Source organism: Odontesthes bonariensis, chromosome 18, assembly GCF_027942865.1.
Source record: "Odontesthes bonariensis isolate fOdoBon6 chromosome 18, fOdoBon6.hap1, whole genome shotgun sequence".
Taxonomy (NCBI): Eukaryota; Metazoa; Chordata; class Actinopteri; order Atheriniformes; family Atherinopsidae; genus Odontesthes; species Odontesthes bonariensis.
Window position 1 is genome coordinate 24,712,082 of NC_134523.1, and position 24,608 is coordinate 24,736,689.

The following is a 24,608-nucleotide window of genomic DNA, read 5'->3' on the forward strand; positions in this document are numbered from 1 at the left end:
ATGCACGTTTTACGTGTTTGTGTTCGTCCCTCGCCATCCACGTCCTTCTACGTCGCACGTCCTAACCTCCGCTGGTTCACGCCATCATCACCTTTTCTTACCAAGAAAGCCAACTCCAAGCAACCTTTTATTAATCTTCTGTGAACTTAAGTTCACTTCATCAGAGAAAGCAGCAACGGACCAACTCTGACACAACGATGGATTTGATCATCCCACAGTAAAGCCCTCGACACCATCGTCCCCGTTTCCCGGTGAAAGAAGCAACTGAGACGCTAAAAGGGTCAGCCACCACAGCCAGGAAGGCCCAGAGAGCGGAAGAGAAATCCCCTCGGACCCGCGTGGCCGCTACCATTGGTCCGAAACGACTGAACAGAACTTCAGCACAGTAAGACCGACCCGTTTTCACCTTAAAGTGGGTTTGATGGATGTCTCGAGGCTTTCACAGAATGATAAATTAATCCGAAATGTCAGTACAGTACTTAGATTCAAATAGTCAGCCAACCCAAACTATTTGAATAAATCCAGTATTTTCCCATTCCCCATATTTTATTTTATATTCACTAAGTGTTTTATATAATCACCCATATTCAATGCATCTCCTGTTTGTTTAAAGGTTCATGTCTAAGATCATATCATTGTAATAAACAGCTCATATATCTATATATATGTTATAATCACAGATTGTGTCGTATGCTTTCTTTACGTAATGTCTGTCCAACCAAACGAGAACTTCACGAAAGTAGCGAGATATGAGACTGAATATTAATTGAATATTAATTTAACACCAGGATCGTAAGATTTCGAACAGTTTTCCGACCGGACTGTGACTTAAAATTAAGTCAAAACCTAGGTTGGTGGTGCCCCCTAAATTCGAGGTAAGGTTTATTTGAGACTGTAAGAACATCTCATAAATCCTTATATTTAATAGGTATATAAATACCCGGTAACGCTACATATTTTTGGTGCGCCGTGCGAGGCGTTTTACGGTAGACTGACTTACGTGAAGGAAAGCATAAACATGATATTGGCTGGTTCATTATCTGTGTGTGAGCAATGCAAGCAGTGGCTGTGTCTGTCTTTATAAACTTAGAATGACTAAAAGCACTTTATCAGAGTAATCGTGGACGCATGATAACTCTCCAAATCCGTGGGTGCGCAATATTAATTGCACACCGCAGAAGAGCCCAGCTGTCGCTGTGTCCCCCCAGAATAAAGATTGCATGCACAGCGTAAGAACGCTGAATTTAAAGGCCTGGCCGTAGTTGCGAGTTTCCAACACGGTCGATTTGATTTTTTTTTTTTTATGAGTATCACAAATTCAGCCGCGAGTCCCGGTGAATTTAGTCAACTCAGAGCCTCCTCAAACACAGGAGTTTTGATCCGCTGTAATCTTGCAGCCGGACATAAAAAAAAGCATCAAGGTGCTATATTGAAACCCCATGAAGTAGGGGAGCGAGTTTAAACGTTGTTTAACGGAGCGTTGTGACGCCTAAAATAAAGTAATACAGATTACTTATTGAAAGTTAAAGCTGCTGAGCTTAACTGAATGAGTCAGAGCCGTCGCTCCTGATAAAATAAATGAATAAAATACACACGGTCACAAAACGTGATCGCATGAATGACTTAAACAGTCAATTGTTTTTGTATTATTAAATAAACGACCGGAACGCCGTGTCTGTTGAACCCAGTTGAAAGAAAAAACTGAGGGTGTGTTTATTTTTAAAATGCTTACAAGCCCTAACTAAAATAATATACGGCAGTAGTGGACAGACCAATTTTGCTGCAGAAAAATTGAGTTGGTGACTCTATTCGTTGTTATTATCAAAGTTGGTGACTTTTAGAAGCATTCTGAACTGAGGCCGCCGTGTCAAGCATTGTGAATGTTGCAAAGCTGTGTTTAAAAGTTTGTGAGCAAACTACAACATCGCTTGTGCACTGTCTGTGAGAGAAGTTAACCCTTTCATTCCCCAGTTGAAATGAGGCAAATTAACTGAGTCCTTGAAAGACTATTGGTGGGCGGTGCTAGAAATCGTCACCAGTGACGTCAACTCCTCACTCCCTTCTCTCAAACCCGCCCACTTGAAGCTTTGACATGTGAGTCGCTCAGGATCACATTAAATAGGATCACGAAGAAAGCTGAACATTTTGCTTGGTACTAACGAATACCAGCTTTATTTGAATATTCTTTAATGCATTTGAATCAATTGTTTGACATAAACAATACCAACTTTGTTATTTGGAAACATTAATTGAAGCTAATTTATCTCAAATGTGTGTCTTTCACCAAATCAGATTACCTTAACAGGAACTGATTATAAGACACTAAGGCTTAAAGAAAACAACAGCCCAGAGCTTGTATGTTCCCTTTTGTGTTAGCATTAATGTTTTCCATCTTTTTACCATAACGGTTAATGATAAGCTTCTAAATTAAATGCATTTCTTCCAGTTTTGAGTAAAATAACACAGTCGTGTTTATTTTAACATCCTTCCTTATTTGTTTCTCAAGTAAACAAATTCAAAAGGAAGAAATTAATTTCAGGAGAACAATCCTTATTCCCAACTACCTTCACATTAACCCAACTAATTTCCCTTGTTCCAAACTCAAACTTATTTTCAGAAAGAACCCTTTCTGAGACAAGCGAAAAACAAGATGATGGACTTAACAAAAAAGTTGATACTGGGTTATGCCTTAAAGAAAAGATGCATTAAAACACCTGAAACAGAGCAAATCAGTTTAAAACCATCGGCTGAGACAAAAGCTAAAAAGCCCAAAGAAGAATCTCTGACCAAAATGTTAAGTAGTCTAGCTGTGGTGTTCGTTAAACATGCACACCAAGTGATGGAACAAGCCGCTGACAAACTTAAAACTCGGTCACAGAAAAAGCCACAGTTTCAGGAGGAAACCAAATTCCTCCAACACCAACTTGAAGCCACTGAGAGGGCATCCAGCCAAGCTAATGCCCAAGTAACAGAGTTAACAACACAGGTTGAAAACTCAAACCAACAAATTATTCAACTCAATGAAAACAACAAAAAGCTTGAACAGCTACTTCAAAACTGCCAACAAGAGTTGATTTCAACCCAAGTCCAACTGAAGAAGGTGGACCAAGCACAAAAACAGTCCCAGCAATCTCTACATGTGGTTCTGCAGAAAGTGCAGGATTTAACAGTCAAAGTGCCAACTGATGACAAGCATCTTAATGTTGAGCAGGAACAAATGCAGCTGTTGACAGAACAGCTAAGCAAAGCTAAGGATGAGCAAAACGCCGCTCATCCACAGCAGGAACACCTATCAGATAAACCAGAAGGTGTTGAGATAGACCTACGTCAGTCTTTGGAGACTGGACATGAACAGGAAACACATGGCTTCCCCCAGGAAGACACAGGGAACCCTTTTCCTGAAGTGAAAACAGCCTACAAGAGCTCAATTATTTCACCCCCGTCTTCAACGACAACAAATTCTTTCAGATCTGAAAAGATCGTTTATGATCCAGGTAAACCGGATCAATCATTTCCTACTCTAGGACCCCACGTTCCACAAGCTCCTTCTGACGAAGAGCTTGACAAAATTGCTCGCCATGTGCCCAGATTCGAACCGACTCTTGGGACGCCACATGACACCCGAGCATATTTGGACGACATTGATTTCTTCCTGCGAAGGTTTCCAAACGCATCAGTTAACAACAAATTCTACTTGATTAAGGTTACATCTAGCCGCGAAGTCAGTAGATTCATTGAACGTCAACCCGATTACATCCGGAACGACTATACACTCCTCTGCCAAACACTCGAACGCGAGTTTTCAGACGAGCTGACCCCATCTGGCTTAACCGCTGCCATGATGGTTAAACAGGGACGGAATGAGCTGCCTCAGCAGTATTATTACCGCCTCCTCAAAGCTTATTTTGGTTTCAGCAACAAGGTAGGAATGGAGGAAGACATGAGTTTCAAAACTCTTTTCCTTCAAAACCTCCATCCAACTACCAGCTATCACTTAGGAGTTATAGCTAACCCTCACACTGCTACCATTCAGCAGCTACGTGAATGGGCCAGTCTAGGTTTCCAAAAACATAGACAAGCTAAACAGCCAGAACCCATCACCACACAGACCCAGAACCCTGGTTCTTGGTCCCCAGAGTTAGAAGTGGGACAAAGTGGCAGACCTCCAGCAGAGGTCCCCTACTGGCCACATTCTCAACGGCCTAAGAAAGGTTCCAAACACAACTATTCCAAATCCTCATGGCCCAGCCATGACCCAACTCACTGCCACAGTGAAAACCACAGTGTTCATTCAAACCCGAAAAAAGACATGTCTTTTCAAAATCGACATGACCAGCAGTCTGCTCGAAACCGCAACTGCAATTATAGACTTCGGTCTCGCTATAAACCATCACACACTGCATGGTCACAACCATCACCAGATCAGAAAACAACTGAGATGAGCAGAGTCATCAACAAGGACCACATAAAATCTCAGCAATGGTCTAGTGAAATAAGTGCCATCAGTCAAGATGATATTGATAGCCTGAAAAGTCTGCTACTAAAAGAAAAGAAAAAGTTCAGAACCCAACCGTGCTAACAGAGACTTAGAAATGCTAGCCTGTTCCTGGAGGTAGGACCATACACTCCAACAAACATTCTAGTAACCCCAAATACCAAACCTTTAACCATAGCTAACTCTTAAAGGAAGCAAAGAAGCTTACCCTCAAAATATCACTTACCCAATCACGATAAAACTACTCCGTAGTATCATGATGCCTCAAGATTGAATCCAGGACACCTCAGTGTTCAAAACTTCAATTTTCAAGTCTATCATCATCTGGTGACACACTCAACTTACCTTATTTCACCCATGTGACATCTACAAATGGGGGAAACTGGTCTACAACTAAATTAAAAGCCAAATTAGCAGTGAAACACTGACAACAGCTTTCACCATGGATCCTTTTAGTTAGAATATCACTCGTTGCTACTGTACAGTGAAGCCCTGTCCAGGACCGCCGCCGCGACAAATATGTTACACATTATTGTTCGTATAAAGTCCTGCGAATATTGCTCACACTCAGGTAGTAAACGTTCTCATTTCCTAACTATTAAGAAATACCACATCCTAGATATGACTCTAACATGAGTAAAATTCTCCCCTAACATTGATCTTTTTTCCAAAAGAAATCTGCATGCTTTTACTAGGATTTTCCATTTGAAATTATATAGGCTTAGAAACCTTTACTTATGAACATTATCTTTAGCTATTAGACATTTACTACGTAGGTTAAGTAAGCTTAACAAAATTACGTTTATAGCCATTGTTGTTTCGGAATTGTATTAGGCTGTCTCGAGACACCCACCATAACCCTCTTGAGAGTCCTAGCAACCACCAGACTCGGACACACTGGACTTCTTCACCTGCGATTCGGATCAGCCACGAGTTCAGATCCGATTCGAATGGGGGAATGTAACAGTCACAGTGCCGTGTGGATTAAGAGTTTTTCAAACTTTGACAAAACCAACATTCCTGTGGGGGATGTTTACGTATGTGGATATAAACCAGATCTTCATTTTCTCTCCACAAAGGAAAAAGAGACAGAAACTGCCTAATTTACAACACCCTTAAGAGCTTTTGGGGAGTCGAACTCACTCTTGGAAAAGTGGGAGACTTACTATCTTATCTAGACCATAACTCGAAAGTTGACACTTTAACACCCCTTTCCACCAGGAATCCGACCAGATGGCTACACATGAACTAAGAAGACTCACTTTTAGTCAAATCTTAAACTATATTAAATGTGTTTGATAACCGTGTACAATTTCTTTCAGGTTTCCAGCTTGATCACAAGACGCATATAGAGACAATTTGTACGATTCTGGCTTAAATATTGACAAAGAACTGATTTTGGTGGAAAATGCCCAACCTGCCTGATGGAACCACATTGCCCCCTAGTGGTCTGCAGTGTTGATTAGTTGAACATATAAATCCCCAAAGGACTCAGTAAAATGGACAATTATGCAGCTAGTAACTTCTAACGATGTCCCTTCGGTATCTATTTGGTATTTGTTTAGTGTCCCCATTGTTAACACAGAAATTAGCATTGTGTAATTCACAATTCATATGTCACAATTTCATAGATATTCACCTGAATTTCGAAAGTCATAATTGTCTTTATCATGTGTGTTATTTTGATGTCTTTGTATTACAAGTCTATGTTATATCTTTAATCTGCATATCTTAACAAGATGTGGTGTTTTCAGAATCACCGAGACAAATGTTCTATGAGATGGGAGTAGTGGAGAAACACAGAATTCTTTGTCTAAATCCAGAAATCCCCCTAGCACAGATCACCTTACAGAGACATGCACACAGTTCAAGCATGTCATTGGCTGAAAAAGTAGTGTAAGCCCCGCCTCCGAGAGTCAAAACCCGGAACAGCGGAAAACACAGCTCTCTTTTTTTCTTTGCTCTTTGCTCTCTTCCCTTCGTCCCTGCTGGCGCTCGTGCTTGCTGGCTCGCTTCAGGCGTCTGCGCTTGCCCTCTGGTGCCCTGGATCTTGTTCCAGAAGGGTTCCAACCCAGAGTTTCAGAAGAAGATTTGAGCAGAAAACAGCTGCTCATAGACTTTTAGAAATGGTTTAAGCAGAAGAGAAGAGCTCGCCGGAGTTTGGGAGTTTTCCCATAATCTCAGGAGAGAGCGGAAGGACGTGTGGATAACGATGCAGCGGACGACCGGAGGAGACCCTCCAGAACCCAGTGAGACCCCGGAGACGAGAAAGAAAGACCCGAACAAAGAAACAGATTGAAATACTCTGAAGATGCACGTTTTACGTGTTTGTGTTCGTCCCTCGCCATCCACGTCCTTCTACGTCGCACGTCCTAACCTCCGCTGGTTCACGCCATCATCACCTTTTCTTACCAAGAAAGCCAACTCCAAGCAACCTTTTATTAATCTTCTGTGAACTTAAGTTCACTTCATCAGAGAAAGCAGCAACGGACCAACTCTGACACAACGATGGATTTGATCATCCCACAGTAAAGCCCTCGACACCATCGTCCCCGTTTCCCGGTGAAAGAAGCAACTGAGACGCTAAAAGGGTCAGCCACCACAGCCAGGAAGGCCCAGAGAGCGGAAGAGAAATCCCCTCGGACCCGCGTGGCCGCTACCATTGGTCCGAAACGACTGAACAGAACTTCAGCACAGTAAGACCGACCCGTTTTCACCTTAAAGTGGGTTTGATGGATGTCTCGAGGCTTTCACAGAATGATAAATTAATCCGAAATGTCAGTACAGTACTTAGATTCAAATAGTCAGCCAACCCAAACTATTTGAATAAATCCAGTATTTTCCCATTCCCCATATTTTATTTTATATTCACTAAGTGTTTTATATAATCACCCATATTCAATGCATCTCCTGTTTGTTTAAAGGTTCATGTCTAAGATCATATCATTGTAATAAACAGCTCATATATCTATATATATGTTATAATCACAGATTGTGTCGTATGCTTTCTTTACGTAATGTCTGTCCAACCAAACGAGAACTTCACGAAAGTAGCGAGATATGAGACTGAATATTAATTGAATATTAATTTAACACCAGGATCGTAAGATTTCGAACAGTTTTCCGACCGGACTGTGACTTAAAATTAAGTCAAAACCTAGGTTGGTGGTGCCCCCTAAATTCGAGGTAAGGTTTATTTGAGACTGTAAGAACATCTCATAAATCCTTATATTTAATAGGTATATAAATACCCGGTAACGCTACAAAGGCATAAACTGTCGTGACGGGGTGGTAGGACACGGATGCGGACTCAGAGGATGTAAAAAAGCAAACTGGGTTTTATTCTCAAGAAATAAAGTAAAACAAAAGGCGCGGCTGAGCCGGATGACAAAAACTTAAACTGTGGGACAAAAAACACGACTAAGGGAAAAAAAACAAAACAAGTAACATTACTTGGTATAACAGCTTTTTCCTTAAAGCCGTAACCAGTCTAAATTCTGACACACACTGATCTTCCCTTTGGACAATCCCTATTCATTTGCAATATTCAAGAATTATGGCCAAACACTGTTGTGTGCAATATATTCATATACTTGAATCTACTAACACCTGATTTATCTATTGCCACTAACACCATATTTTATTTATTTTATTACTGTAACAAAAAAACTGTGCATCTTACACCCTTCCCTTTTTTTACATGACATATATTTTTAATATTTTTATACTCGCACTCTCTTTGCACTGTTTTGGTGGCTTCAAATTTCGTTGTACCATGTATAATGACAATAAAGGCATTCTGATCTGATTCTGATGACTAACTCTTAACTTATGGTGACGTCTTGGCATGAGGGGTCAAAATCAGGTAAAGATCTGACAAAAGGACAGGGGAGCCTGGAAACTAAATAGGGAACTGGGTGATTGTGAATCAGTGCAGCTGGGGACAAAGAGCAGGTATGTGAAGTGAGGGGAAAAGCAAATGGCAAAACATGAACTCAAAAACCAAAACATAACCTACACTGGAAAAAATGCCCCTCCAAAAATAAGTTAAAAAAACAACAAATACAAGACGTTTTTGCTTGAAATAAGCAAAAAAAAATCTGCCAATGGAACTAGTGAAAATCAGCTTGTCAAGTTTCTTGAAATAAGATGTGAAATTTAGGACTTTTGAGATAAAAGTGATCTTGAAATTAGCTTAAAAACCTCTTCAAATGTAAAAAAAAAAAGGTTGTTTCATATGAAATCCGACTCAAAACAATTTGTTTTCAAGACTTTTCACTTAACAAGATATTCCAGATGTATTGTCTTGAAACAAGTCCCTATATCTGGCTGAAATAGTACTTGTTAGGCAGTTGTGTCTTATATTAAGTGTAATGAGATATTTTCACTAGAAATGAGACAAATGTACTTGGTAAGACTTTGATTTTTTTCCAGTGCAAAACATGATAAAAACATAACTAAAAACATGGGGAAAATCCCATGGGCGTGACATAAAACATAAGAACAATGTAAAAACAATAATAAACAATAACAATATTAAAACAATAAAAACAATGACAGAAACAGAGTCTCATGCTGGGTTAAAAGCCAGGGAATAAAGACGAGTTTTCAAAAATGGACAGTGAAGGGGCCTGTCTGATGTGAAATGGGAGGTCGTTCCACAGTTTAGGATCAGCAGCGGAACCCCCACCCAATGACAGCTGGCCAAAACCCCCAAAACCCTGAATTTTCTGTGGTTTGACAAGCTCATCCTAGATATTTACTGCTTTAGATGACTTAAACAGATTTAGAACTTGCCAATTTCCTTCCATTGGGAACCTGAGTCAACAAAACTAAACTGAACTAAAGTTCTTTGAGATTTCAGTGCAGTCTAATCACCCAGAAACTGACACCAGCTGAGCTGACGCAGCAGGGTAATGGCAGTGAAAATGTGCCCCAAGTACATTGTTCAGGGGCTGTTGAAAGTGTTGGAAACTTTCTTTGAAAGCAAGAAAAACCTAAGGCTAAATATCTCTCCCTGAGGGGTTGTCAAATGGCCTTTTTGGGTAAATGTAGGTAGATCAGCTACAGTAGATCGGGCAGGCTGCTGGCAAGTGGGTAGAGTAAAAGGAAAACTGACAGCTGCAGAGACCTCCTGCAGTGCACTGAATGTTTCAAATGGATTCTTCTTTACATAACGGTTCTGGATATTTGAGAGAGGCTTTCTCTCTCATCTTAAAGGGATAGTTCGCCTCTTTTGACATGAAGCTGTGTGGGGATATTAGCCATCTCTTGGCTACGCAGCAGCAGTTGCGTTTCACTAGACTCACAGTGAAGAACTTAACCGGCTAGCTACTTGCTGGAAGGAATACACAGAGACCTTCTCTCTTTGGCTAAACACACTCACGCTCACTGCTGAGTCAGCCGTTTATTCAACATGATATACATGGTGGTGGCGCTGACGTCACTACGTCATATATACCTCATTGGATGCGCTGTATAACTTGGCTTCGCCTAAATAACAAAATATGCTTAACACTCCCACTCAAAGACATGTTTACAGCTCTCTCTACTGTATAGTGGAAACCAAAAACAACATTACAAAACTAATTTGTACTGTGCTCAGTTACAGTATAACTCGTAAAGCAAAACCATTTCACATACTGGCAGTTCTGAAAACCTAAATAAAAGAAAAATACATTCTTTACTTCATTTATTCTGCCAGCTATCATTACTCTCCAAACAAATAACCCATGAATTTCTCAAATTTGACCTTTGACACTGGTTTGGTAAGTACATCAGCTACCATGTCTGCAGTAGGACAGTAAACAACATTAATTTTCCCCTCTGTGTGTGCAGACCGTACAAAATTATATTTTATATCCACATGCTTGCTTCTCTGTCTGCATACTGGGTTCTTGGATAACGCTATCGCCCCCTGGTTGTCCTCAAAGAGTTTGACTGGTAAATGCTGAGTACTCCCATCCATTCCTTTCAGTAGTTGAACAAGGTACATGCTCTCCTGAGTAGCTGCTGCTAGAGCCATGTACTCTGCTTCACAGCTAGATAGCGTTGACTGCTTCCTGCTCTTCCATGAGATTACTGCACCAGTCTCAGTTAAGCTGAAACAACATCCAGTGGTGCTTCTCCTGTCATTTTTGTCATTTGCCTAATCAGCGTCACTGTGTCCTTCAAGCTGTAAGCTTTTCTCACATTTCCTGTAGTGTAATTCCTGATCCATAGTACCCTTTAAATACCTCAGTAAGTGTTTTGCAGCAGTCCAATGCTGTTGCTTTGGTTCTGCCAGGTGTTGTGATGGTTTACTAACTATCCAACTCAAGTCGGGTCTGGTACATGTCATAATGTATATTAAGCTACCCACTATCTCTCTGTAACCTTTTGGATCAATTACATCACCTCCACTGTCAAAATGTAATTTCTGCTCAGATGGGGTGGTTTGCGTTCAGACATTCCGAATCTGGCTAACATTTTCTCAATGTGCCTCTTTTGTGTCATTTTGATTTCTCCATCACTGTAGTTAAAATCGATACCTAGGAAGTGTCTAAGGGGACCCATATCCTTCATCTTAAACCTTCTCTTCAGCATTTCTTTCACATCTTTCAGTATGGTGTTGTTGCTCGCTGCTATGATTAAATCATCAACCCACACAAACAGTGTGACTTCCTCGTTCCCAGATTCCCTGGTGTAGACACAGTGGTCAGCATCATTTTGCACAAAACCATTCCCTGTAAGGTGATCATGCAGTAACATATTCCAGTTGCGACCGGACTGTTTCAACCCATACAATGATTTGTTGAGTTTACACACAAGATGTTCACCTGTTTTTGACTTAACCTCAAAACCTTCCGGTTGCTCCATATATACCTCACAGTCCATGATAGCATGCAAGTAAGCAGTCTTTACATCCATTTGGTGAAGGATAAGATCCTCCTTCACAGCTACCTGCATCAAAGCTCGGACAGAGGTCATATTAGCAATGGGTGAATAAGTCTCTTTGGAGTCAATCCCTTCCACCTGACCGTACCTCTTTGCCACATATCTGGCTTTACAAGTCTCAGATCCATCTGGGCCTTCTTTCACTGCATATACCCAGCGACCTCCCACTGCTTGTTTGCCCCGTGGCAGTGGTGTCAGAGTGAACGTTTCATTCTCAGTTAAGGATTGCATCTCATCTTTCATCGCATCACCCCACAATTTTGATTTTTGTGAATTAATTGCCTCATTAAACGTTTTAGGCACACCATAGGTCACTCTGTAGAAATAATCCACATTTTCTGTTACATCACAATCTGCTTTGTACTGGTACTCTTTCAGGTATTCAGGGGCCTTTCTCTCCCTCACAGGATATCTCTGTTCTACATGCTCTTTCTCTATATCATCTACCTGGGTTGGACCTGCCTCAGCCTCCACACTAGGCTCTTCCGTCTCTTCAGACTGTCCCTGACCCTGCCTCACTACCTTTGGTGTCGCATCTCCATAGCTCTCTGTGTCTTCTTCCATGTCATAACTGGTCTGTGTCTGGCTATCTATGCTGCCTTTAGTGATCGATTTCACTAGCCTATGTTTTAGGACTTTTCCTGTTTCCGGATAGTAGATGTTGTAAGCTGGGCTATATTTATCGTAGCCGACAAAGATCCCTTTGTCACACCTAGCATCCAGCTTCTTTTTGTCCTGCTTATACGTGTAACATTCTGATCCGAATACCTTCATATTACACAGGTTGGGTGTTTTCCCTGTGAAAACACAGTAAGGTGTCTGCTCTAGACGCTTACTGTAACACCTGTTGCAAATCTGAGCTGCTGTTTGCACTGCATATGTCCACAAATGCTTTGGGAGGTTACTCTCTAACAGCATGCATCGCGCCATCTCAAATAATGTTCTCCATCCCCTTTCGGCCGTTCCATTCTGATGGGGCGAGTAGGGTGCACTTGTGTCATGCTTTATCCCATTACTCCTAAGTAAGGACTGGAACTCCTGCCCGGTAAACTCTGTTCCGTTGTCAGACCTTATACACTTAGGCCCAATCCCAATTCTATTTTCTACCCCTTCGCCTACCCTTCGCCCCTACCCCTCGCCCCTACCCCTCGCCCGTTCAAACGTAGGGGTAGGCGAAGGGCTAGGAATGTCACCCCTTCGAATTGGGACAGCACTTCACACTCACGAACGTAATAAGTACGCGCCGTCAGTTGTTACGTAACCAAAAGCGACAGCTTTAGCCAGAAGTAAACAAACATGACCGGTGCTGTGGTGTTCGCGCTGTCCTGGACTATTCGGATATTTTTAGAAATATCTGCGTCGAATCGACGGAGTGCCATCAGGCGAAGGCGTCTTCGACATGTGGGAACATTGCTGGATCTTGTTACGGTATGTAGAATAAGAAATTAATGCAAATAACGCTTGTGAGTGAGCAGCTGGTAGCTTCCAGAGCCGGCGTGTGAATATGATAACGTGTGTTTGTGTTTGAAAGTGTTTCTAACTGTACATTTGTGATATCGTGTAATATAGAAACAATTTGCTTGTCTCGTTGGATTTGCTGATTTATTGACTGGAGTAGTATCCTAACCTGGCTAACCTAGCTGAAAGCATAAGCTAACGTTTAGCCTTTGTTACTCGCCTCGTTCCGTTTGGAATAAACATGCAGCTCATGCATTTTTGAAGCGGTTTTCTTTGTACCAGGTTCAGATTTGATGACTTAAATAAATGCAATGCATTGTGTGTGCTATCAATGTGTTGGTTTGGGAGGATGAAAGCCTGATCTTTCCATGTTTTTCTTTCCAGCAGACGGGTCATCCTACACATTATTGCCCATTGGACCACAACATGTACCCCAATTTTTTTGTTATCCCTTGTATAATAAATCTCTTCATACCAATATCCGTTCCAGTCGTTCATATGATGTTGATGTGATAATCATATTAATAATTAATAATTTCTTTTATTAGGCTCACATTACAGACTGGTAAGGCAGCTCTTTTTCAGAAATAGTGCAAATAACAGCTTAAAGTGTCTGCTGTAAAGTGTATGGTGCAAATATGGACAATAAACAGTATGAATATAAACAGTATGAATATAAACGGGCGACAGTGCAATCATCGAGAACGAGATGACCGGAGCAGGAACAGCGAAGGTGCATGGCACATCAGAGGTGCTGGGCTCAGTGATGTTCTGGGGGAACAAGACACGACATGACATTATAGCATGCACTTTCATCCATTGTAAAAAAAATAAAAAAAGGTGTTTCAGAATGCGGTAGTGGTGGCTGTGTGTACAATAGGTGCATGGCGCATAAACTCACCTTAAAGTTTGTCTATCATGCGCTTAAACCGAGCTAAAAAGCGCTCCGTTTTCTGCTCCGTCTCCTCGTGGCGCTTCTGCTCCTTCAGGCTCTCCTGTACCAGGTAATCCATTATGGGATTGGACTTCCTACTTCTTTTTGGGGATGGGGATGACTTTAGAAACAGATCTTCGTTTTCGGCGCTAAACCTGATCAGGCTCTTTGTTTGTGCTTGAGTCCCTGTGAATCACAGTCACGTTGAATACTTGTGATAATAGGTAGCGAAATGACGCTCATGTCACTCAAAAGGAACTTCTCTATGGTTAACCAACTACATTGCTTGTAAACACTCCAGTTACAATTTAAAAAACGACAACTCTTTCGCAGCACCTTCACATGCATTGACCGATTACTCCATGTAAAATAGCGACTTTTCCCATGTGCGTTTATAGCAGAAAATAACTACACATTGCCCCCACTTTAAACTCACACAATACACCAGTTATCACAACCTAAAACGGAGTCTGCCTGGCCGAAGCCCTCCGTTTCAAGGGCTACAACGGAGGGGTAGGGTTAAGGGGAACGGCTTTGGAAGAGTATTGGGACAACACTACCTCTACACGTGAACGCGCAAAACGGAGGGGAAGGGGTAAGGGGTAGGGCCAAGGGGTGAATTGGGATTGGGCCTTAATCTTCCCATAGGGAGCTACATCTGCTATGAATTTTTCTGTAGCCTGCGCTGCATAGCTTTTCGCCTTCAGAAAATAGGGAAAAATCATCCCACTGTAATCATCAGTAAACGCTATTGCATACTTGTACCCATCTTTACCTGCTGGTTCTATGGGGCCGCACAAGTCTGTGTGCACTAGCTCAAGTATGGATGTAGCTTTTGCATCTGCCTGTCTGTTTCTGCTTTGTGTGAATTTGCCCTGCGTGCATATTTCACAGTTTTGGTTCGACTTCATCATTTTTGCCCTTAATAGACATCCCTTCAACCACATTCTCTAACTTTGCAATGTCATCAAAGTTACAATGGCCTAGGATTTTGTGCCACATTTTCATATCATGACAACCATACACTTCAGCCATATTTTCATTCTCAACTGTGCTAAGGTAATACAGCCTACCATACACATCCATTTTGAATTTTCTACCGTCCCTGTTGACCAGCCAGTTATCGCCGTCTTTGAATCGGACCTCGGCGCCGTTGCCTGTTGCTGCCTTGACAGAAAAGATGTTCTGTGGGAACGATGGGATGTAGAGCGCCTGCTTGAGTCTCGTTCTCACTCGTCGTCCCTCGCTGTCCAGCAAGTAGACCTCGGCGTCTCCCCTCATCTTCGCTATTCCGCTCACCTTGCTTCCGTCGGCCAGCTCGATCACGTGGCCCTCGGGTCTGAAGCTCTTGTCCACCGTTTTGAACTTGGTGGGGTTGTTGATCATGTGCGATGTGGCTCCGCAGTCAACCATGAGCCCTTTCTTGTTTTCTCCTTGCACTTGACAGTCACTCACACTAAAGAAAAATGACGACTGTGTATCTGTCTGTTCATCAGCTTTCTTGAGTTGGTCACGACCTCGGCCTCGTCCACGACCGCGCCCTTTTCCTCGCTGTGGTGTGTCCCATGCTCGATCACCTCTCCTCTGTTGCACGTCGTTGGGGCATGCCCGGGCCATGTGTCCTCTTTTCCCGCACGCGTAGCACTCCATGTCAGCCAAGTCCACCTTCTTCCCTCGGCCTCTCCCGCGCGCTCTCGTTGCCCCGCTTGTTCTCATCACGTTGTCCTCGGTCACTTCTCCTCTTCAATATTTTGCTGTGCTTTCATAACTGCGCAGTTTACTTTTAAACTCGCCAAACGTCACGACTTCATCTGTCTGTGTAACGTGCACAACGAACGGTTTGTTGGACTCGGGTAGCCCTTTCACTACCATTGCAATCATAAGTCCATCACTGATTTGTTCGTCTGCTCTCTTTAATGCCATGAAAATAGTCTCTGCTCGAATTATGTACTCGGTAATTGTCTCATCGCTAGCTTTGCAGAGTGAGGACAGTTCACAATAAAGACTCACGACATGTGGCTTGTCCTTGCCAACGTAATGCTTTCGCAGAATCGCCAATGCCTTTCTTCCGTCTCATTCCGCTTCTCTCATCACCAACGATAAACTTTTGTAGTCCAAAACTTGCACAAGTTCCGCGTATGCCTCACCATTCTTTGCCTCATCTTCGGCGAGAGCTCCTTCATCCCCCTCGTCGATATCAGGCGTCTCCGTGATGGTCTCCCTGAGACTCCGGAGCTCCATGTGAGCGAGGAACCTTGTTTCCCAAAGTTCATAATTTCTCTCTTCGCCGTCGAATAAAAGTCTGCTCCACCTAAGTGACTGGGCCCATAACCTGTGGGGATATTAGCCATCTCTTGGCTACGCAGCAGCACTTGCGTTTCACTAGACACACAGTGAAGAACTTAACCGGCTAGCTACTTGCTGGTAGGAATACACGGAGACCTTCTTCTCTCTTTGGCTGAATACACTCACGCTCACTGCTAAGTCAGCCGTTTATTCAACATGATATACATGGTGGTGGAGCTGACGTCACTACGTCATATATACCTCATTGGATGCGCTGTATAACTTGGCTTTGCCTAAATAACAAAATATGCTTAACAAGCTATACGATATACCATACTAGTAATATTATTTATGAACATTTTCCTACCCCCCGCTGCGTCCTGTGAGCCGAGTTACAGTCTCGTTTTGGTGGTGAAGTAAGTAGTCCGGCTAGTTGGCTGGGGCTTCACAAATAAAGCGTTTTGCTTCTGAAAAGAATATGCATTCAAAAGACTAATACATTTGCAACACAAAATCGTATCTTCCGAAAAAGTTAAACCTCACAATCGCTTGGCACTAGGAGTATCAATGCGCGCTGCCGCCTGCCGACAGCTGCGCCTGTGTCTCGGTGATTACTGCTCGGAAAGTTAACGTATTCATGTCTGACTACGACACCGATGATGAAGACATCCCTTTTACCACAGAGCTAAAGGGATATCTTTATGAACCAGGAGAGAGAGAGAGGAGGGACAGAGAAGTGGTCCCAGCTGAAGTTGGAGCCACAGCTGCAGCTGTGAGGCACAGGGTGACCAACAAATGGTGGTGCTCTTGTTCGAAGCGCCCAGTAATGCCAACGTGGGGGGAGAGCTGGCCTGGGTCGCTTCTTCCAGTTAATTTTGGGAACGTGGAAAAAGGTCCAGCATTCAGGATTGCGGGGAACTCTTTATGATTTGTGATGCAGACAGAAGCTGGGACACTGGCCTCTTCATCAATTGAAAGGTCTTGCATCTGTGGCATGATGAGTTCCCATTCGTGGCAGCAGTAGCTCTCCACCTCCGTTGGCATTACTGTAACTTTTTCGGAAGATACGATTTTGTGATGCAAATGTATTACTCTTTTGAATGCATATTCTTTTCAGAAGCAAAACGCTTTATTTGTGAAGCCCCAGCCAACTAGCCGGACTACTTACTTCACCACCAAAACGAGGCTGTAACTCAGCTCACAGGATGCAGGGGGGGGTAGGAAAATGTTCATAAATGATATTACTAGTATGGGATGTCGTACAGCTTCATGTCAAAAGAGGCGAACTATCCCTTTAAACCAGTGGTTCCCAAACTTTTTTGGCCTGAGTACCCCCTGAGCCTTCTTGTCACACCACGAGTACCCCCTCACACATACAACGCGTACGATGATTCTCCAAAAGTAGAGCAACACAGTGGTTATTACATGAAAATCATTTTATTTAATATCCTTAACTTGAACATAAAATTCTCAGGCTTTCTCTCTCTTTTTTTAACCTCAGTTGAATTCAACATAAGAATAAAAAACATTTTCATGAAATATAAATAATTAACCAAAATAGCATAAATACTAAATCAAAATAATCTTCCTTTGTTATCTAACTTAAACAAGTAACATTTCTCTTTTTTTTTTAAGAATACATGAACATAACTCATTTCTCTCTCTTTTTAAGAATACATTAACAGGCCTAACTCATGTAACATTCATCACAAAACTGGAGTGTCCTTCATAAACAGTCCTGCATAAAAGTGTGACGCCTTAATAAATAAATTAAAAAATAAAAAAAAACTACCTGTGCGCCGCGTACCCCCTGTAGTACCTCCGCGTACCACTAGGGTACCAAAGTTTGGGAACCACTGCTTTAAACAAAAGCTCATGTTTATATCTAATGGCTCGGCTTCCTCGCTAGTGGAATAAAGAGCCTGTGGAGTACGGGAAGGGTATTGTGCTGTAATACTGCTACAAAGGCTATTGAAGTGGTATTCTTGATCCAAAGTTTGGTCGAGTTTGCAATTTAACTCAAAGGCATGTCAATCAAAAGCCAGTTCCTCTTCCTTTCCCTTTATCTTTAACATCTGTGGGTGGGCTGTCGCTGTAGTGCTACAACACATCAGTCCCTCATAATTTACTCTCATGTCTTTTTGCCACAACAATTCATATTAGTGTACCAAGTGGAGGATGGAAGCCCTTTTCCACATAATTTATGCTTAATGAATGGTTTGTTTAATGGTCTGTTTTAACTGCACTACAGTAACAGAGTAGCTGTTATCGGTTTGGTTTACTTCCCCTGAGGGCACCTTCCCCACACTGCCCCTGCTGTCTGTCAGAGAAGCAACATCAACACTTTAGATACTTCAAGAGTCACCGTGTCATTTTGCCACAAAATCTTGCATCAAGTTAAAGTTTTTCTTTTTTAAACCTGGACCTTATTTCTGGCATAAAATACGTTCATCTACCCACTGATAACCGTTTGGAGAACAGGGCAAAGACGGCCTCTAAAATAAGGCATTATCTGTCTTTATTTCACCAATACGAATGAATGAATGCGTACTGTTGCACTTTTAGCTCATGGCTGCCTGTCGTTGTTATCCGGGGTTATCGGCTTAAAGGGATAGTTCGCCTCTTTTGACATGAAGCTGTATGACATCCCATATCAGCAACATCATTTATGCACATTTTTTTTACCCCCTGCTGCGTCCTGTGAGCCGAGTTCCAGCCTCGTTTTGGCGTTGACGAAGGTAGTCCGGCTAGTTGGCTGGGGCTTAAAAAATAAAGCGTTTTGCTTCTCAAAACAATATGCGTTCAAAAGAGTAATACACTTGCATCACTAAATTGTCCGTCCAGAAAAAGCCAGACCTCACAATCGCTTGGCGCTATTTTCTCTCCCTTCGTATCGCAGCATCTTTACACGGAATGTGCTACTGCTGCTGGTTCGTTTTGTGCGTATTTCCAAATTGCCACGTTGCACAAAACCAGCAGCAGCAAACTCTGTGAAGTTAGCCGACCGTCACAGAGCACGGAGTGAATGAGCTGAGCTGCAGCGGCGCGCGTCGATGACATCATCCCAGTAGACACGTGTGCAGAAAGCCCCGATAACAACAACAACAACAACAACAACGCAGCTCTGAGCTAACAGTGCAGTAGTACGCGTTCATTCATTCATTGGTCTTAAAGTATTGGTGAAATAAAGACAGATAATGCCTTATTTAGAGGCTGTATTGTCTCTGTTCTCTCCCGTTATATGGCTATACTCCGATCTTCAGTGATCTAAATATCTTCCAACTTTCACCAAACTGTTATCGGTGAGTAGATGAACGTATTTTATGCCAGAAATAAGGTCCAGATTAAAAAAAAAACAAAAAAAACGAACTTTCCCTTTTACAAACTGGTGGTGGATGAGAGCAGATGAAAATATTGAAATATAATCAGACCGAGAGCAGGAGCTTCTGCGAAAGTTAAAACTATTTTCTGTTTATTTTTTTCTGGATAAAAAAAAAAAGAACTCTTGGCAGCAGGTGGAGAAAAGTTTAAAAAAGTGCTGTTATTTCTTTATTTGATTTTGAAACCCGTCGGATTAACTCGCCACTCTGAGCCGTCTGTCCAGCGTTGGCTGCAGCAGTTCACATTTGTTCAAAGTAATAAGTTCTGTGTAGGTTTAATTTCAGTCTCAAGATATTACTGAAAAGCACAAGCACAAATCACACAGGACACCATCACGTTTAGCTGCCACCAGATTAATGGAAAGCAGCCAACGGGGTAAAAGGGGCCATTATGTGAAAATTAAATGACTGACAAAACATCCCATGACCCCGGGAACATCAAAAGTTCCATTGTATGTAGAAGATCTATATTCCAGACAACAAGAGGAGCACTGTTAGAGGCCTATAAGATCCACCAGACCACTTGTCTATTTGGTGCTTATTGCTGTATATTCAGACCTTTGAGGTAAGATTGCTCCAAAATAGTTGACTAAACATTAGGCAACTGTAGAAATCTTAGTCTAAAAACATTTGTTGGTTGATTAACTGTTGGACAGGAGACGTATAAGTGCTTTATTGCGTAAATATATATCTATATATTTTTTGTGTTATTATTAAGATTAGAAGCAGCAGACTACTTCAAAGAAATTTAAAGTGTGCCAGTACTAAGTCTCCATCACTGTGCCTGAATCAGAGAAGGTCTATCCTGCACAGAAACTAGTTGTTTGTTCAAAACATTGCAACATTTTTCAGCATGTACATATTTAAAAGGAAAAAAATCAATGTTCGAGGATCAGAAAAGAGTTACAACATCTGGTGAGAAACAGTAGGATCGTGTTCCTCCTGGCTCGATGATGTATTTATTCGATGTGTAAGAGAAGATGGGCGGATGTAATGTGTGTGTGTGTGTGTGTGCTGCAGGACGTGTGCAGAATACCCAACATGGATCTATTATAGAAGTGTAACAAATAGTTAACTTTTTGCTTCAAATTGACATAGTGTAGCCCAGCACCCTGCAGCTCTGCTGACGTTCACAGAGAACCAAAACTGGCAGAAACCTTTCCCTGCAGATGAGAGCAGACTCAGACATGAACGAGTCTGGAGATGTTCTCATCCAGCACGACTGCTTTGGCCAGAGGTCAGCGACGGTCTGTGGAGGCATATTTTTGGAGGGTCGCACCGACCAACATGTGGCAGCCTCGCTGCTGTGAGGCACCGGAAAGAAGTGCTTTGATCAGTTGTTACACCTTTTGCAGTGGGCTCAGTGTTCCTCCTGGCTCAGGACAATGTCTGGCCTCATGGGGCCAGAGTGTGTCGGTAGTTTATGGGTGATGGAGGCAGTCAGTGGGGTTACATGGCACTGAAAGGTTCGGATAATTGGCTAAATTACCATAAGACTGAGTTGAGCAAGGGTAATTATCGTTGGATATATGGTTATTCGATGGTGAATGAATCGAATCATAGGCACAAAGCATGTCATACCCCGGTATGATAGGTGGCGCTGTGCCCATTCCAACTGTTGCTAATAGAGCCACTTCCTGTTGACCCCAACAACAACAAAATCAGGCAACGCCCTTTAAGTTTTGAAAAAGTTGCCCAATTAATTTTTGCCCCCATGTCTTAAGAGTAACTTGGTCAAGTTTGAAGTCTATAGCTTTAAATCTGTAGGACAAGTTCGATCATATGCAAGGCGTAGCCTGGCTGACGCGTCCACAATCTCGATGAGATGGTGGTCTGGGAACTAGGTGTGCATTTTCTCGTATTTGAGGCGTGGTTTACGAATGCCTAGAGCCGTTTATTGGGCGCTACGAATGTCTATCAAATGACGTCAGGTTCTTCCTATGCTGCTTTGCGCGCGATTCATAGCCAATTGTATCACTTATACCAGATGACGACAGAAATTCGACGAGGAAGAAGAAAAAAAAGTAAAATAAAAGTAAACTTGCGCTCTAAGCTACTTAAATTGACAACAAAGTAGGCATATATGCTATATTCTACATGAATTTTTATGTTGTAGAGTTGTGAATTTATTTTAATAATGGAGAAATTGAGCAGCCTTGCTTTGTTGTCTACAGTAGTAGATCAACCCTCATCTTACTTTGAAGCTCCCAGCTCCCAGAAGTGACGTCAACGCAGCTTTAGCAGCAGAAAAGCTATCAGGCTTGTGTTGATAATAATAAACTCCTGGACTATGTACAAACTTCCAAATGCATCGTTTTGTGAGTACAGACCATATTTGTACTACTGTAGAAGTTTGGTGTCATGACATGTGATTTTATTGTGGTAATTTTGGAGATACTGCCAGAGTCCGTCAGCGCTTGTACGAAGCTATTCGGGATAACTCAGTAACTCAGCTGATGTTCAGCCAATATCGGAAAAACTTCGGGTGGGCTACTTGGCTGGATGTCACGGTTCAAATGACCCCAGGTTGAATCTACTCCGAAACACTTTCTAAGGCTGCATCGAACGGTAACGTTGTGTCCGCTGTCATGTTGGATTAACACTCTAGCACTCTAGAAGCTTCGGTGTAGCGCATAGACGTTGTCATCGTCTTGCTGCCCCCCCCCCCCCTTCTGTGATTGGTTCCCAAACTCTGGCAACAATAAGGGCGGTGGTTTCCAGGCTGACTTTGCAGTGAGAATGAAATCGAGCGCAAAGCAGCATGGGAATTCCCAAGCTATGCAAGGCGTGGAATCGGTCAAAAATTATGGAAGCAAATCGTGATCAAAATTCAAATTCAAATGCATAATCAGAAATGCGTTTTCATTTTAAGAATGTGGCTGCATTATTTGACTCATAAATAAAATTACTAATCAATCATCCTATTGCATTTCAATTTTCTTCTTCAAGACTGCACATTCTATGCCATAATCAAAAAGAAAACAAAGCGGACATTCCTTTTTCCGTTTTCGTGGTCTGCATGCAAAATACTGCCCACAATTTGATAACGAAAAAGCAATCTGAGCGGCGCAGGAGAGCTTTTGCAGAATCTGGAGGACTACAAACCCTGCGATGTAGTACAAAGCATTGTCCACAACATCCACCAATATAAATATTGAGAAGTAGCTATTTAACATATTTAGAACGGTAATTTTGATATGATGTTTAAAAAAGAAATACTCAAATCATTTAGGCTGACTTAGTGAGTTTGAGGTTGAAGCTTCTGGGTCATCCTGAGTGGCCACAGACAGGCTCTCTTCAGCTTTTCTGGAAGAACATGTAGTCCTGCCCTTTTCTGGCTAAAATGAAGAAGCATAATATTAAAATATATAAAAATACACACACACACAGGGATAAGTATTTCACCCCGCCCTGTTATTGATAATATTTCAATTTATGAATGCTAATAGCCTTATGATGATACACCTACTCTTATTAGGTGAACCTGTAAGCCCAAGATGGAGGGAATAACACCAACTCTCGGTCGGACAATCTGAGGGGTGGGTATGAGACATGAGGTTAATACTTTTGTTAGGATGAAAGAATTACATGTGAATAATACAGGCATAATAAACGTCATTAATAAACCTGAGTAAAATCTGATGGTCAATGTTATAACAGTAATATTTGCATTATTTCAAAAGTAGCATTCTTGTGTTAGTTGTAATCTAAGCATGTGTTATGGAATATATGATTTATGAAGTCTTCGTTGGCCTAATAGCCGTGTGAACAGAGGTGTTCTGCCGAGAAGTGCATTCCAATTCACGGAGCGCGCGTAAACTGTTTCAGGTGTGGATTATTACATTTATCCAAAAAAAATAATACTGAGCTGACAATGGTGTTTCATTCGTGCATCTTTTTTTCACATCTCTTCATGTAAATTAATAATACGTGTACAATTATGATAATCCAACAATTGTAGAGTTTAGAGTATTCCTATTCCTAACTATTTTTATATTATTGGACATATATTCAAAAGTAAGGGCCGTGACTAATACTTTTGTAGTCAACACGAAAGACGGTTGGATACATTTTCTATTAACAATCTCAACTCATTATAGCCCAGATGAAATGATATAAAAATGAACCTAAAACTATGAAATTTGGTTATTTTAATTTTATATACAAATTTGGACTTGTTGAGATTTGCATCCGTTAATTCAATCAGGTAAACAAATTATGATGTAGTTATATCATATCATTCCATCACAGACTCTCCTTAAAGTACGACCAGCAGGGGGGGCACTTCTCGGCATAACACCGGCTATAAACATATCCTAGTTTAACGTTTGCTGGCTACGATTTCGCCGGCAGACACAAATACAGTACAATAATATTCTATTGACAAAATACAACCAATAATAATGTTGAGTCCTACCTGTGAAAGGTAATCCCCCAACTCCTGTTCGCAACGTCTGTCTCAGCCTCATTAATGGCTGCTCCCTCAGTAATGGCCGCGGCCAGAAAGTCATGGCCGGTCGTAGCCGCGACGCGCTAGCCCTTGCTGCACTAACCTCTGAATTTGTGACGGCAGAGTATGCAGCCAAGCTCTCTGTGACCCGTTCAACCCGGTCACGGGCATCAGAATCGGATATATTGTTTGACTCCACCTGGGCAGCTAACTGTACAGCAAATATGCACACCGCCCCCTACCGTAGCCTACATGATGGGTAGCCCGGTCAGCAGGCGTGACGTCACTCTCCTGCGCCGCTCAGATTGCTTTTTCGTTATCGAATTGTGGGCAGTATTTTGCATGCAGACCACTAAAACGAAAAGCAATGTCCGCTTTGTTTTCTTTTTGATTATGGCATAGAATGTGCAGTCTTGAAGAAGAAAATTGAAATGCAATAGGATGATTGATTAGTAATTTTATTTATGAGTCAAATAATGCAGCCACATTCTTAAAATGAAAAAGCATTTCTGATAATGCATTTGAATTTTCAACTTTTACATTTCAAATTGAATTTTGAATGATGAATGAGGGTACCGAATTTCGTTGTCCCACACGAAACTAACCCCATTGCGGGGACCATTTTAAGCATCCTAGGGGGTGCTACAGAGTCAATGAGCGACTCCCAAA

At 41.9% G+C, this 24,608-nt stretch overlaps 1 long non-coding RNA gene across 1 annotated transcript; it reads right to left on the reverse strand.

Moving 5' to 3' along the window:
- Nucleotides 1-22,736: 22,736 nt before the first annotated feature.
- LOC142368348 (uncharacterized) lies at nucleotides 22,737-23,926 on the reverse strand. The gene is made up of 3 exons (XR_012767318.1): nucleotides 23,907-23,926; nucleotides 22,959-23,021; nucleotides 22,737-22,827 (listed from the first exon to the last, which is right to left on the reverse strand). It is a non-coding gene; the product is annotated as an uncharacterized LOC142368348 (long non-coding RNA).
- Nucleotides 23,927-24,608: the final 682 nt, after the last annotated feature.